The sequence below is a fragment of the Ornithorhynchus anatinus genome, chromosome 2 (assembly GCF_004115215.2).
Source record: "Ornithorhynchus anatinus isolate Pmale09 chromosome 2, mOrnAna1.pri.v4, whole genome shotgun sequence".
Lineage (NCBI taxonomy): Eukaryota > Metazoa > Chordata > Mammalia > Monotremata > Ornithorhynchidae > Ornithorhynchus > Ornithorhynchus anatinus.
This window is the reverse complement of record NC_041729.1, coordinates 167,076,973-167,093,595: the sequence shown is the minus strand read 5'-3', so window position 1 is coordinate 167,093,595 and position 16,623 is coordinate 167,076,973. Positions and strand designations below refer to the sequence as shown.

At 51.1% G+C, this 16,623-nt stretch overlaps 1 long non-coding RNA gene across 1 annotated transcript; it reads right to left on the bottom strand.

Moving 5' to 3' along the window:
- Positions 1-360: 360 nt before the first annotated feature.
- Positions 361-14,184, bottom strand: LOC114807347. The gene is made up of 3 exons (XR_003755402.1): positions 14,126-14,184; positions 12,684-12,743; positions 361-496 (listed from the first exon to the last, which is right to left on the bottom strand). It is a non-coding gene; the product is annotated as an uncharacterized LOC114807347 (long non-coding RNA).
- Positions 14,185-16,623: the final 2,439 nt, after the last annotated feature.

Below are 16,623 nucleotides of genomic sequence, written 5' to 3'. Positions count from 1 at the left end.
TTGCTCAGCGGGCTACGGGGCTCGCCGGCAAAGACAGATGCTTTTACGGGATTTAAAAGCCAACCTTCGGTTTGCGGGGAGGGAGCTCGGGAGATTGAGCTATTTTGCCTCCTCTGATACCATGAGGGGAGAATGACTAGCCAATCCGCCATCGCTTTAGCCAACGGGCCCGTTCTTCTTATAATTAAAAGGAAAGGAGACCCGCCTGGAAATCTGAAGCATCGTCGGAGGAAAACCTTTCATTTGCAGAGAGGAGGGGGAGGAAAAAAAGGCTTGGCTCATAAATGTCTACTAATACCTGTTTGAAACGTAATCATAAGTGGCTTAGAAGTAAAGCAGTTGAATTATTACCTCCTCGCATCAAGGGGTGACAGTAAATGCTCGGTTTGAAATTAACCATCAATTCGGAAGTCGTCACGCGACCCGCCGGGAGAGTTTATCGCTCTGCCGGTAAACACCAGCTGCCTCAAATGTCCATCCCCGACTCATCCGGCCCCTGAAAGAGAGCAAAGCCCGGCTGTTTCCTCTGTGACCTCTGCTTGATCAATTCATCCATCGATCGATCGATCGATACGATCTTTCGAGGGTTATCGCTCTGCCGGTGAACACCGGCTGCCTCAAATGTCCATCCCGAATCATCCGACCCCTGAAAGAGAGACAAAGCCCGGATCTTTCCTCTATGACCTCTGCTTGATCAATTCATCGATCGATCGACCGATCGATACTATCTTTCGAGGGTTATCGCTTCACCGATGAACACCGGCTGCCTCAAATGGCCATCCCGAATCATCCGGCCCCTGAGAGACAAAGCCCGGCTCTTTCCTCTGCGACCTCTGCTTGATCAATTCATCGATCGATCGATCGATCAATACTATCTTTCAAGGGCCTGCTGGATGTGGAGCGCTGGGCTAGTCATTCATTCATTCAGTCGTATTTATTGAGCGCTTTCAAGGGCCCGCTGGATGTGGAGCGCTGTACTATTCATTCATTCAGTCAGTCGTACTTATTGAGCGCTTACTGTGTGCAGAGCACTGGGTTAAGCGTGTGGGAAAATACAACACAACACTAGGGACATTCCCTGCTCACACTGAGTTTGCAGCTTAGAGGGGGGAGGCAGACAAAAATACAAATAAATAAAATTACAGAAAAGCAGCGTGGCTCACTGGAAAGATCCTGGGCTTCGGAGTCAGAGGTCATGGGTTCGACTCCCGGCTCTGCCACTTGTCAGCTGAGTGACTGTGGGCGAGTCACTTCACTTCTCTGTGCCTCAGTTACCTCATCTGTCAAATGGGGATTAACTGTGAGCCTCACGTGGGACGACCTGATGCCCCTGTATCTCCCCCAGCGCTTAGAACAGGGCTCTGCACATAGTAAGCGCTTAACAAATACCAACATTATTATCGTTGGAAAGACTAGAGTCGTAGAATGAAGCAGCAGCACGGCCTAGTGGAAACAGCCCGGGTCTGGGAGAAGCAGCGTGGCTCAGTGGAAAGAGCACGGGCTTTGGAGTCAGAGGTCATGAGTTCGAATCCCAGCTTTGCCACTTGTCAGCTGTGTGACTGTGGGCCAGTCACTTAACTTCTCTGGGCCTCAGTTACCTCATCTGTAAAATGGGGATGAAGACTGTGAGCCCCACGTGGGACAACCTGATTCCCCTATGTCTACCCCAGCGCTTAGAACAGTGCTCGGCACATAGTAAGCGCTTAACAAATACCAACATTATTATTATGGGAGTCAGAAGGTCATGGGTTCTAATCCCGGCACCGCCACCTGTCTGCTGGGTGACCCTGGGCGAGTCCCTTCACTTCTCTGGGCCTCAGTTCCCTCATCTGTAAAACGGGGGTGAAGACCGGGAGCCCCGCGTAGGACGGGGGCTGGTGCCCAACCTGATTAGCTTCTCTCTACCCCAGCGCTTAGCCCAGTGCCTGGCACATAGTAAGTGCTTTATAAGTATCATAATATACCATTTTCTTGTCTTAGGTCTTTACAGTCTGCTTAGAAGACGCGTGGGTATACGTCTCCAAATGCAACGGGTAAAGGAGCAGTTTAGTCTAGTGGCTAGAGCACAGAATCGGAAGTCAAGAGATTTGGGTTCTAAATCTTGGCTCTGCCATTCGCTGCGTGACTTAGCCGAATCACTTCACTTCTCTGTGCCTCAGTTTCCTCATCTATAAAGGGGAGATTCCATAGCTGTCCTCCTTTCTATTTAGACTGTGGGACCTGCATTTTATTTTTCTTTATGGTATTCGTTAAGCACTTACAGTGTGCCAGGTACTGTCCGAGGCGTTGGGATAGATACAAGCGAGTCAGGTTGGACCCAGACCCTGTCCCACGTGGGGCCAACGGTCTCCATCCCCATTTTAAAGAGAAGGGAACTGAGGCCCAGAGAAGCGAAGCGACTTGCCCAGGGTCACACAGCCGACAAGTGGCGGAGCCGGGATTAGAACCCATGACCTCTGACTCCCAAGCCCGGGTTTTTTCCACTCAGCCAAGCTGCTTCTCTACTGTACTAAGCGCTTGGGAGAGGACAATAGAACAACAGAATAGAATAGGCCTGGAATGCCTCCCCACCCCCGATCAGACGGATAATTGCCCGCCCCCCTTCAAAACCTTATCGAAGGCCCACCTCCTCCAAGGAGCCTTCCCCGACCGCGCCCTCCTCTCCTCTTCTCCCCCTCCCTTCCGCGTCGCCCCGACTCGCTCCCTTTCTTCATCCCCCCTCCCAACCCCGCACCGCTGATCTATACATCTGTCATTTATTTATCTATTTGTTTATTCATACTAATGTCTGTCTCCCCCTCTAGACTGTGAGCTCCCTGTGGGCAGGGATGTGTCTGTTTGTTGTTCTATTGTCCTCTCCCGAGCGCTTAGTACAGTGCTCGGCACACAGTATGCGCTCAATAAATACGACCGAATGAATGAATACATGAATGAACAGTAAAACGACACATTCCCTGCCCACGGTGAGCTCTCAGTCTAGAGGGGGAGGCCGACACGAATATAAGGACATCAATAAATGGCAGATACGGACATAAGTGAAGCAGAAGCAGCGCGGCTCAGTGGCAAGAGCCCGGGCTTGGGAGTCAGAGGACGTGGGTTCTAATCCCGGCTCCGCCACTCGTCTGCTGTGTGTCGTGGGCAAGCCGCTTCACTTCTCCGGGCCTCAGTGACCTCATCTCTAAAACGGGGTTTAAGAGCGTGAGCCCCATGTGGGACAGGGGTTGTGTCCAAACTGTATCCACCCCAGGGCTTAGAACGGTGCTTGACACATAGTAATCCAGAGCCTGAGTCCAACCTGATGACCTTGGATCTATCCCCGCGTTTAGAACAGTGCTTGGCACACGGGAAGCGCTTAACAAGTACCATAGTTATGATTATAAGTGCTGTGGGGCTTGGGTGGATACCAGGGTGATACCTGATACCAGATACCAGTGGGATACCAGTGGGATACCAGATACCAGATTGGGTTGGGAGCCAAGGGGTCAGAGAATCTGGGATATCCAGGATATCCAGTGCTTGGCACATAGTAAGCGCTTAACAAATATCATAATTATTATCCAGGAAGGGATATCCAGGAAGTGGACCCGTGCGGACCCAGGCCTCTGGCCTGTCCACCACATACTAGCCCTGGGCCTAAATCCCACAGGGAACATCAAGGGACAAGGAACATGATTCCTCAATTGCCCGATTCCTCAAACAATCGTATTTATTGAGCGCTAAACTGTCGTGTGTGTACAGCGCTGTGCTAAGCGCTTGGGAGAGTATGATGACAGGTTCCCCTGCCCACAACGAGCTGACAGTCTAGAAGAGGAGACAGACATGAATAGAAATAAATAAATGACAGATATGGACATAAGCGGTGTGGGATGGAGGGAGGGGGGAATAAAAGGAGCAAATTCACATAGAAGGGAGGGTGAGAAGAGGAAATAAGAAGAACGGTGGTATTCGTTAAGTGCTAACTATGTGCCAAGCACTGTTCTAAGCGCTGGAGTAGATACAAGGTGATGAGGTTGTCCCACGTGGACCTCACAAACGTAATCCCCATTTTACAGAAGAGGTCACTGAGGCCCAGAGAAATGAAGCGACTGGCCCAAAGTCCCACAGCTGACAAGTGGCAGAGCCGGGATTAGAACCCACGACCTCAGACTCCCAAGCCCGGCCTCTTTCTGCTAAGCCAAGTTGCGGAGGGTCTTGTCTCTCTTTTTTGCTATATTGTACTTTCCAAGCTCTTAGTACAGGGCTCTGTACACAGTAAGCGCTCAATAAATACGAATGAATGAATGAATGAATGAATGAATGAATGGAAAAACTCTCAGAAGAGATGGGCCTTCAGCATGGCTTTGAATAATAATGTTGGTATTTGTTAAGCGCTTACTATCTTCCCCCGATTAGACCGTAAGCCCGTCAAAGGGCAGGGATCGTCTCTATCTGTTGCCGATTTGTCCATTCCAAGCGCTTAGTACAGTGCTCTCCACATAGTAAGCGCTCAATAAATACTATTGAATGAATGAATGAATGAATGTGCAGAGCACTGTTCTAAGCGCTGGGGGAGATACAGGGTCATCAGGTTGTCCCACGCGGGGCTCACCTCTTTTAATCCCCAGTTTTACAGATGAGGTAACTGAGGCACAGAGAAGTGAAGTGACTTCCCCAAGGTCACACAGCAGACAAGTGGCAGAACTGAAGGTAAGGAGGGTCAGTCCGTCAGTCAGTCGTATTTACTGAGTGCTAACTGTGTGCGGAGCACTGTGGTAAGCGCTTGGGCGGGTACGGTATAACAATGTAACACACACATTCCCTGTCCACAACAAGCTTAGAATCTAGAGAGCGATGGTCAGATATGGAGGGGTTCGGTGGGAGAAGGTTCCAGAACAAGAGGCGGGATGCGGATGAGAGGTCGCTGGTGAGATAGATAATAATCATAACGGTGACTTTTGTTAAGCGCTTACTATGTGCAAAGCACTGTTCTGAGCACTGGGGGGGGATACAAGGTGATCAGGTTGTCCCACGTGGGGCTCACAGTCTTCAGCCCCATTTTCCAGATGAGGTCACTGAGGCCGGGAGAAGTAAAGTAACTTGCCCAAAGTCACCCAGCTGACGGGCAGCGCAGGCGGGATTAGAACCCACGACCTCTGACTCCCGGGCCCGGCCTCTTACCACTGAGCCACGCTGCTTCTCTGTCGTACAGTGAGAACAAGAGGAGATCCCCAAGAACCACAACAGAGCTTCTCTTTAGTGCTATATTGTACTTTCCAAGCGCTTAGTACAGTGTTCTGCACACAGTAAGCACTCAATAAATATGACTGAATGCATGAATGAATGAGCCCGGTTCAGAACACGCCAAAGGGTATCCTTCTGCCCTCTTTAGGCATTTGTGGCTTGCTGAAAATCTCAGATATTACTCCTTCATAAACACTCAGTACAGTGCTCTGCACACAGTAAGCGCTCCGTAAATACTATTGAATGAATACACTCAATCATATTTATTCAGTCATATTTATTGAGCGCTTACTGTGTGCAGAGCACTGTACTAAGAGCTTGGAAAGTACCATTCATCAATAGAGACAATCCCTACTCACGTGGCTCAGCGGAAAAAGCCCCGGCTTGGGAGTCAGAGGTCATGGGTTCAAATCCCGGCTCCGCCACTCGTCAGCTGTGGGGCTTTGGGCAAGTCACTTGGCTTCTCTGGGCCTCAGTTCCCTCATCTGTAAAATGGGGATGAAGACTGTGAGCCCCAAGGGGGACGACCTGATCGCCTTGTATCCTCCCTACTGCTTAGAACAGTGCTTTGCACATAGTAAGCGCTTAACAAATGCCATCATCATTATTATTATTGGGCGGGGGGGGAGACAGCAATAAAAGTAAACAGGTATCACTATCAATAAATATAATTATAGATATGTACATTTATATGCATAAGTGCAGTGGGGCAGGGAGTGGGGGGAAAAGGAAAGGGAGTGAGGTGGGGCGACACAGAAGGGAGGGGGGGAAAAGGAAAAGAGGGCGCAGTCAGGGAAGGCCTCTCGGAGGAGGTGGGCCTTCAGGAAGGATTTGAAGGAGGGGAGAGGAATCGTCTGTGGGATTGGAGGCGGGTGGGAATTCCGGGCCGGAGGCGGGACGGGAGCCGGGGGTCGGCGGTGGGACGGGAGAGATGGAGGCCCGGGGAGAAGGTTGGCGTGAGAGGAGCGGAGTGTGCGGGCTGCAAGGGAGGAGCAGAGAAGGGACGGGAGGGAGGAGGGGACCAGGGGATGGGGGGCTTTCAAGCCGTCGGTGACCAGTTTTTGCTTGATATGAAGGTAGATAGGCAACCACTGAAGAGAGTGAAAAAGAAAGAAAAACAGAGCGAGCAAGTGAAAATGAGAGAGAAAGAGAAAGAATGAGAGAGAAAGAGCAAGAAAGAGAGAGAATGAGAGAGAAATAGCAAGAGGCTCAGACAAAAAGAGAAAGAGCAAGAAAAAGAGAATGAGGCAGAGAAATAGAGTGAGAAACAGGAGGAAGACGCAGAGTGAGAATGAAAGAGAAAATAGAGCGAAAAAAGAAAGTGAGGAAGAAATAAAGCAAGAAAGAGAAAAGGAGAGAGCAAGAAAGCGAGAGAGAGAGAAAAGGGAGAAAGAGACAATGGAGCAAGAGAGAGAAATAGAGTGGGAAAGAAAATAGGAGAGAGAGCGAAAGGGAAAGAGGTAGGGCAAGAAAGTAAAAGAATCAGAGGGACCAAGCTAGAAAGAAGGAAAAGGATCAAGAAAGCGAGAGAACAATGCAAAGGGAAAGATAGCGTTCAATAAATGATCGATTGATTGATTGATTGCGAAGTAGACCAGGTAACCAGGTTGGACACAGTCCCCGTCCCACAAGGGGATCACAACCCTCACCCCCATTTTGCAGGTGAGGGAACTGAGGTCCAGAGATGTGAAGTGACTTGCCCAAGGTCACCCAGCAGGCAAGGGGCGGAGTCAGAATTAGAACCCAGGTCCTTCTGACTTCCAGGCTCGGACTAGGGCACTCTGCTTCTAAACTTTCCACCGATCAGTGTCTCAGAACAGAACCCACAGTTTTCCCGAGTCCGTATCTCCCTGCGTTTCCTGAGTCCAGAAGTGGGTAGAGAAGCAGCGTGGCTCAGAGGCAAGAGCCCGGGCTTGGGAGTCAGAGGTCGTGGGTTCCAATCCCGACTCCGCCACTCGTCTGCCGTGTGACCTCGGGCAAGCTGCTTCACTTCTCTGTGCCTCAGTCACCCCATCTGTAAAATGGGGATGAAGACTGTGAGCCCCACCTGGGACAACCTGTTGACCTTGCATCTCCCCCAGCGCTTAGAACAGTGCTTGGCACATAGTAAGCACTTAACAAATACCATCATCATTATTATTATTATTATTGTTATTTTACTCCTCAGAACACCAAGGTTGCTTTTCTGGGCTCTCTGGATACAGACCTTCAGCTAAAGTCTTTAATCAACTTGGAGCCCCCTGAGAAGAACTGTAGTATTTGTCGAGTGCTTGCTATGTGCCGAGCACTGTAGTAAGCGCTGGGGTGGACACGAGCAAAGTGGGTTGGACACGGTCCCTGCCCCACGTGGGGCCCACAGCCTCCATCCCCATTTAATAGATGAGGTCACTGAGGCCCAGAGAAGTGAAGTGATTTGCCCAAGGTCCCACAACAGACAAGTGGTGGAGCTGGGATTAGAACCCATGACCTTCTGACCCACCCACGAGATCATTTTGAGAGCGAATTTTAGGATCGTTTGAACGATAAAATCTTTCTTCCACTCCAGTTGGAGGGCGTGGAATTCAGGGCAGAATATTCTTCGATGACGGGTGACTTGACTTCCCTTCGTTCAGAATTTCTGGCTAACTACCTGTGCTTCCTCTAAGACGGCTGGAAAGAACCAAAAATCTCAACCTTTCCACTGAATGCCAACTGAATTTTTCATAAAAGGCACTTCAGCGTCCAGATGTCAATTGTTCCAACATTAATCATCATAAAAATAACAACTGTGGAATCGGTTAAGTGCTTACTATTTGCCAGGCACCGTATTAAGCTCTGGGGTAGTTATAAGGTCATCGGGTTGGACCCAGTCCCTGTCCCACTGCGGCTCACAGTCTTCATCCCCATTTTACAGATGAGGGAACTGAGGCCCGGAGAAGTGAAGTGTTTTGCCCCAGCCCCTTTTTTTTTAATGGTATTTATTAAGTGCCTTCTGTTTTGTGACCTGGGAGAAATCGGACTTAATTGGGGAAGACTTCTCGGAGGAGGTAGGGCTCTTTCATTCATTCATTGAATGGTATTTATTGAGCGCTTACTATGTGCAGAGCACTGGACTAAGTGCTTGGAATGGACAATTCAGCAACAGATAATAATGTCGGTGTTTGTTAAGCACTTTTACTATGTGCAGAGCACTGTTCTAAGCGCTGGGGGAGATCCAGGGTCATCGGGTTGTCCCCCTTGACGCTCACAGTTAATCCCCATTTTCCAGATGAGGTAACTGAGGCATCGAGAAGCGAAGCGACTCGCCCACAGTCACCCAGCTGACAAGTGGCAGAGCCGGGAGTCGAACTCACGACCTCTGACTGCGAAGCCCGGGCTCTTTCCACTGAGCCACGCTGCTTCCCTGATAGAGACCATCCCTGCCCAATGACGGGCTCGCGGTCTAATCGGGGGAGACGGACGGACAAAAACAAGACAACATAATCACGATAAATCGAGTCAAGGGGATGGACACCGCATTGACAAAATAAATAGGGTAATAAAAATATAGACAAATGAGCACTCTTGACCAGGTTGATTTGTCTCAGGGTTTGAGGGGGTGGATAATAATAATAATAATAATTGTGGTATTTGTTAAGTGCTTACTATATGTCTGCGTGGCTCAGTGGAAAGAGCAAGGGCTGTGGAGTGAGAGGTCATCGGTTCAAATCCCGGCTATGCCACTTGTCAGCTGTGTGACTGTGGGCAAGTCACTTCACTTCTCTGTGCCTCAGTTCCCTTATCTGTAAAATGGGGATTGAGAGTGTGAGCCCCACATGGGACAACCTGATTCCCCTGTGTCTCCCCCAGCGCTTAGAACAGTGCTCTGCACATAGTAAGCGCTTAACAAATACCAACATTATTATTATTATTATTGTATCCCTCCCTCCAGTGCTCAGAACAGTGCTTGGCACACAGTAAAGGCTTAACGAACACCATCGTCATCATAATGGTACTTAAGCACTGGGGTGGATACCAGCAGATTAAGTTGGACACACGTGGGGCTCATGGTCTCAATCCCCATTTTCCAGATGAGGTCACCGAGGCCCAGAGAAGCGACGTGACTCGCCCAAGGTCACACAGCAGACATGTGGCGGAGCGAGTAAGACGGGAATCTGAACTATGACGCCATCAGATGAGGAATTCTGCCCCAGAAATCCTGATCCTGTGTCTTGTGCGGGAACCTGCCCGTAACTGTTTCATTCTGAGTTATTTCTGGAACTCGAGCCTGGGGCCCAGAGAAGAACACATCTGATAAAATCGTCAAATGATGGAAAACTCTAGCCTGCCGGGTTCAGCTAACGAATTCATCCGGAGAAGTGCCGTGGACTGAGAAAGAGTCTGGGCCTGGGAGTCGGAGGCCGTGGGTTCTAATCCCGCCTCCACCACTTGCCTGCTCTGAGACCTTGGGCGAGTCGCTTCACTTCCTCTGTGCCTCAGTTTCCTCATCTGCAAAATGGGGAGGGTTCAATCCCTGTTCTCCCTCTTATTTAGACCGTGAGCCCCATGTGGAATCTGATGATCTTATATCTACCCCAGCGCTCAGATCAGTGACTGACGCGCAGTAAGCGCTTAACAGATTCCACAATTATCATCATCATTATGATTATAATCGATCAATGGTACTTGTTCATTCATTCATTCAGTCGTATTTCTTGACTGCTTCCTGTATGCAGAGCACCGTACTAATGAGCACTTACTGTGTGCAGAGTTATGTACTAAGCACTCTGGGAGAGTACTCCAGGCTCCTCCACCTGTCTGCTGTGTGACCCTGGGCAAGTCACTTCATTTCTCTGGGCCTCAGTGACCTCATCTGTAAAATGGGGATTAAGACTGTGAATCCCACATGGGACAACTTGATTACCTTGTATCTACTCCAGCTCTTAGAACAGCACTCAGAACCCAAATCTCCATCTCCTCCCCCGTCCTCTCCCCCTCCCTCCAGGCTGGCATCTCCTCCAGCGTCCGGGACGTCTCCACCTGGATGTCTGCCCGCCATCTCTAACTCAACACGGCCAAAACTGAGCTCCTCATCTTCCCTCCCAAGCCCGGTCCTCTTCCCGACTTCCCCGTCACTGTGGACGGCACCACCGTCCTTCCCGTCTCTCAAGTCCGCAACCTCGGTGTCATCCTTGACTCGTCTCTCTCGTTCACCCCACACGTCCGATCGGTCACCGAGGCCTACCGGTCTCACCTTTACAATATCGCCAAGATCCGCCCTTTCCCCTCCACCCAGACGTCTATCTTACTGTTACAGGCTCTCATAATATCCCGGCTGGATTATCGTGTCCGCCTTCTCTCCGATCTCCCTTCCTCCCCTCTCTCCCCGCTCCGGTCTCTTCTTCACTCCGCCGGCCGGCTCATCCTCCCGCAGAAAGGCTCCGGGCCTGTCACTCCCCTCCTCAAGAACCTCCAGTGGTCGCCCGTCGACCTCCGCACGAAACGGAAACTTCTCACTCTGGGCTTCGAGGCCGTCCGTCCCCCGGCCCCCTCCTACCTCTCCTCCCTTCTCCCTCTCCACCGGCCACCCGGCCCGCTCCGCTCCTCCGCCGCCCGCCTCCTCGCCGTCCCCCGGTCTCGCCCGTCCCGCCGTCGACCCCCGGCCCGCGTCCTCCCGCCGTCCCGGAAGGCCCTCCCTCCTCCCCTCCGCCGAACTCATTCTCTTCCCCTCTTCAAAGCCCTACTGAGGGGTCGCCTCCTCCGGGAGGCCTTCCCGCACTCAGCCCTCCCTTTCCCTCCGCCCCTCCTCCCCTCCCCGTCGCCCCCACACCCTCCCTCCGCTCTTCCCCCTTCCCCGCCCCACAGCACAAGTGTAGATATGTACCTATCTTTAATTCTATTTATATTAATGTCTCTTTACTCATGTTGATGTGTGTATAGATCTCTAACTCTATTTATGGATATCGATGCTACTGATGCGTGTTTCCTCGTTTTGCCGTCCGTCTCCCCCCTTCTAGACCGCGAGCCCGTCGTTGGGCAGGGATGGTCTCTATCTGTTGCCGAACTGTACTTTCCAAGCGCTTAGTACACTGCTCTGCACACAGTAAGCGCTCAGTCGATACGAATGAGTGAGTGGAGGAATGAACAAACAGTGCTTGGCACCTAGTAAGTGCTTAACAAACACCATAATTATTATTATTAATAATATTGACGTTCCCTGCCCACAACACGTTTCCAGTCTAGAGGGGGGATCAATCAGTCGATAATATTTACTGAGAGCTTCCTGGGTGCAGAGCACTGTATTAAGCGCCTGGGAGAGTTAGGGCTGCTGGGATCATCGGGGGGACCCAGAGGAATGGGGGTGGCGTCCCTTTCTTTCCAACCGAGCTGGCATCAGGCGGGTCCAAACGCTCATCATATTAATAATAATGTTGGTATTGGTTAAGCGCTCACTATGTGCCGAGCACCGTTCTAAGCGCTGGGGTAGACACGGGGGAATCACGTTGTCCCACGTGGGGCTCACAGTCTCCATCCCCATTTTACAGATGAGGGAACTGAGGCACCGAAAAGTTAAGTGACTCGCCCAAAGTCACACAGCTGACGAGTGGCCGAGCCGGGATTCGAACCCGTGACCTCTGACTCCAAAGCCCGTACTCTTTCCACTGAGCCACGCTGCGTATTCCACCTCAACTTCTACGTCGGCCTCCTCGCTGACCTCCCTGCCTCCAGCCTCTGCCCCTTCCAGTCCATACTTCGCTCCCGTCCGTGGCAGAGGGTCAGTCGGTCGAGCGCTCAGTGCAGTGGATAGAGTGGCTAGAGGCCGGGTCAGGGAGTCACAGGGTCGTGGGTTCTAATCCCAGCTCCACCACTTGTCCGCTGTGTGGCCTGGGGCCAGTCACTTCTCTGGGCCTCAGTTCCCTCACCTATAAAATGGGGACGAAGACGGTGAGCCCCGTGTGGGACGGGGACTGGGCCCAACCCGATTTGCTCGAACCCACCCCAGCGCTTAGTAAGGCACAGGGTAAGCGCTTAACAAATGCCATAATTATTATTATTTTTACTGTGGTATTTATTAATCACCTCCTCTGGTGCCCGGGCTTTGGAGTCAGAGGTCATGAGTTCGAATCCCAGCTCTGCCGCTTGACAGCCGTGTGACTTTCGGCAAGTCACTTCACTTCTCTGGGCCTCAATTCCCTCATCCGTAAAATGGGGATGAAGACCGCGAGCCCCACGCGGGACGACCTGATTCCCCTGTGTCTACCCCAGCGCTTAGAACGGTGCTCGGCACACGGTAAGCGCTTAACAAATACCAACATTATTATTATTGTTGTGGGCAGGGACTGACTGTTGATTTGTTATTTTGTCCTCTCCTAAGTGCTTAGTACAGTGTTCTGCACATAGTAAGCGCTCAATAAGTACGAACGATTGAATGAATGACCCCTCGGGCCCCTGTCCCCTCCCCAGCCCCGGCCCGCCTTCCTGGCCCGGCCTCCGACCCCTCAGACCTGACTCGAACTCCTCACGCCACCGGCACAGCCGCTCCCCGGTGAGACCGTCCGACGCGGCTGAAAAAGAAATTTCCATCGCCCTGTGAAAGTGGCAAGAGGCCGGGCTTGGGAGTCAGAGGTCGTGGGTTCTAATCCCGCCTCCGCCCCTTGTCTGCTGTGTGACTTTGGGCAAGTCGCTCCACCGCTCTGTGCCTCAGTTCCCTTCTCTGTAAAATGGGGATGAAGACTGGGAGCCTCGCGTGGGACAACCTGATCACCCTCGCAGGGCTTAGAACGGTGCTTCACGCTTAGTAAGCGCTTAACAAATACCATCACAGCGCTTAGAACAGTGTTTGGCATATAATAAGAGCTTAACAAATACCATTTAAATAAAAAGAAAAAAATTAGGCGTCTCTTTGGGCACCGTATTAAGCTTTGGGGTGGATACATTCATTCATTGAATCATTCATTCATTCAATCGTATTTATTGTTTACTGTGTGCAGAGCACTGTACTAAGCACTTGGACAGTCCAAGAAGCAGCGTGGCTCAATGGAAAGAGCCCGGGCTCGGGAGTCAGAGGTCGTGGGTTCGACTCCCGGCCCCGCCACTTGTCATCTGTGTGACCCTGGGCAAGTCACTTCATTTCTCTGGGCCTCAGTGACCTCATCTGGAAAATGGGGATGAAGACTGCGAGCCCCATGTGGGACAACCCGATTACCTGGAATCGACTCCAGCGCTTAGAACAGTGCTTGGCACACGGTAAGCGCTTAACAAATACCGACACTATTATTATTATTATTACGATTCAGCAACAGAGACAATTCCTCCCCAGCAGCGGGCTCGCAGTCATTCATAACAATAATAATAATAATGTTGGCATTTGTTAAGCGCTTACTACGTGCAGAGCACCGTTCTAAGCGCTGGGGTAGACACAGGGGAATCGGGTTGTCCCCCGTGGGGCTCCCGGTCTTCATCCCCATTTTCCAGATGAGGGAACTGAGGCCCAGAGAAGCGACGTGACTCGCCCACAGTCACACAGCTGCCAAGCGGCAGAGCCGGAATTCGAACCCATGACCTCTGACTCCAAAGGCCGGGCTCTTTCCACTGAGCCACGCCGCATTCATCCAGCGCTTAGAACAGGGCTCAGCACATAGTAAGCGCTTAACAAAAACCGTCGCCGTTATTCATACGAGCAAATGGGTTTGGACACGGTCCCCGTCCCACGCGGGGCTCACGATCTCAATCCCCATTTTCCAGATGAGGGAACTGAGGCCCAGAGAGGCGAAGCGACTCACCCGAGGTCGCACAACCTCCCGGGAGAGGCCGGGCTTCCGAGACCAAACGGGGTCCCAGCCGGTTGTTATTCTCCCCCATCCGCAGGCCCTCGCGGTGGAAACCGCACCGGTTAATTGCGTGTTATCTGTCGTGAGGTAAATTTTTAATCGCGTTTCATACGTACCTTGTTTTCATTCCGGCCGAAGGCATCGGTTGGGAGGTGGGCCGTAAATATTTCATGTGACCTCCTGAAAAATAAAGAGGGTCGTGTGGATCCTGATGCGGCGGTGCGTGTGTTTACGAGGCCGGGGAAGGGGAAATCTATTCACGAGGGTGGCAATGCAAGATAATAGCGACAGCGACAGCCGCCTCCGTCGACTGTCGGGGGGACACGGAGACATCAGGTGGACGCGTGGATTTTTAGATCTGGACGGGATCTGTGGTGGATACGCACACTGTGATTCAAAGTCCTGGCCCCATCTGTGCTCTGGATAATGATAATAACTAATAATTAATCATAACGATGGCATCTGTTAAGCGCTTGCTAGGCGCTGTGCCGAACGCCGGAGTGGGGACCCAATCCCCGTCCCTCATGGGGCTTAATGGAGCCGGAAAGCTGCCTTTCCGGGAACCCGCTGACTCTCTGGGTCGGGATAATAACAGTAATGATAAAAATAATAATGTTGGTATTTGGGGGGGTTTTGATGGTATTTGTTAAGCGCTTACTATGTACCAAGCACTGTTCTAAGCACCGGGGTAGATACAAAGTAATCAGGTTGTCCGACATGGGGCTCCCAGTCTTCATCCCCATTTTCCAGGTGAGGTCACTGAGGCCCAGAGAAGTGAAGCGACTTGCCCAAGGTCACACAGCAAACCAGCGGCGGAGTTGGGATTGGAACCCATGACCTTTGCCTTTCCACTGAGCCACGCTGCTTCTCCCCTATGACCAGAGGTCTGCTTCTCCCAGATGACCTGGGTTCTAATCCCGGCACTGCCAATTGCCTGCCGTGTGACCTTGGGCAAGTCACTTGAGTTCTCTGGGCTTCAGTTCCCTCATCTGCGAAATGGGGATTCAATAGCGGTTCTCCCTCCTACTTAGACGGTGAGCTCCATGTGGGATCTGATGATCTTGTATCTACCCCAGCGTTTAGTACAGCGGTTGGCACGTAGTAAGCGCTTAACGAACACCCCGATTATAATAACAACGCACTTGGTTACCTCCAGAATCTCAGACAGCTTGATTTTAAACCAAGGGAAAGGAAGCAGACCAATTACTTTTTACCAGCAGCGTGGCTCAGTGGAAAGAGCCCCGGCTTGGGAGTCAGAAGGTCATGGGTTCAAATCCCGGCCCCGCCACTTGTCGGCTGTGTGACCTTGGGCGAGTCCCTTCGCTTCTCTGGGCCTCAGTTCCCTCATCTGGAAAATGGGGATGAAGACTGGGAGCTCCATGTGGGACAACCTGATGACCTTGTATCTACCCTGGTGCTTAGAACAGTGCTTGGCACATAGTAAATGCTTTACAGATGTCATTATTAGTATTATTATTATTATTTTTATTATGACATTCTTCTTAAACAGGCAACAGAGTTTTCGCAAGGACATACAGTTTGATGAGAGAAGGGATAAATATGTGTGGGAACATAGACCATGGAGAAATTTGTCCAGTTAAGTATTTATTCATTCATTCGATCGTATTCATTCGATCGTATGTATCGAGGGCTTACTGTGTGCAGAGCACTGTACTAAGCGCTTGGAAGGCACAACTGGGCAACAGATAGAGACCGTCCCTGCCCAACGACGGGCTCACGGTCTAGAAGCGGGGAGACGGACGACAAAACAAAACAAGTAGTCGGGCATCGATACCATCAAGATAAATAGAATCATAGATACAGACGCCTCATTAATTAAATAAACAGAGTAATAAGTAATATATACAAATATGCACAAGTGCTGTGGAGAGGGGAAGGGGGAAGAGCAGAGGGAGGGAGAAGGGGAAATGGGGAAGGAGAAGGGGGAATGGGGAGGGAGAAGGGGGAATGGGGAGGAGATTAATCCAGTGAAATATAATAATAATAATAATAATTATAATAGTAAGAATCGTGGTATTTGTCAAAAGCTTACTAAGCACCACAGACTGTACTAATTAATCACTGGGTTGGATACAAGCAGAGAAACAGCATGGCCTAGTGGGTAGAGCCCAGGCCTGGGAGGCAGAAGGACCCGAGTTCTAATCCTGACTCCGCCACTTGTCTGCTGTGTAACCTTCAGTGACTTCATCTGAAAAATAGGGATTGTTACTAATAATCATCATCTATTAATGGTATTTGTTGAGCACTTACTATGTGCGGCTCAGTGGAAAGAGCCCGCGCTTGGGAGTCAGAGGTCATGGGTTCGAATCCCGGCTCCGCCACTTGTCAGCTGGGGGGACCGTGGGCGAGTCCCTTTTCGCTTCTCTGGGCCTCAGTTCCCTCATCTGTCAAATGGGGATGAAGACGGTGAGCCCCACGGGGGACGACCCGATGACCCTGGATCTATCCCCGCGCTTAGAACAGTGCTCTGCACATAGTAAGCGCTTAACAGATACCAACATTATCATTATTATTATCCAAGCAGATGGGGTTGGATAAGGACCCTGTCCCACATGGGGCTCACAGTCTCCATCCCCATTTTACAGATGAGGTC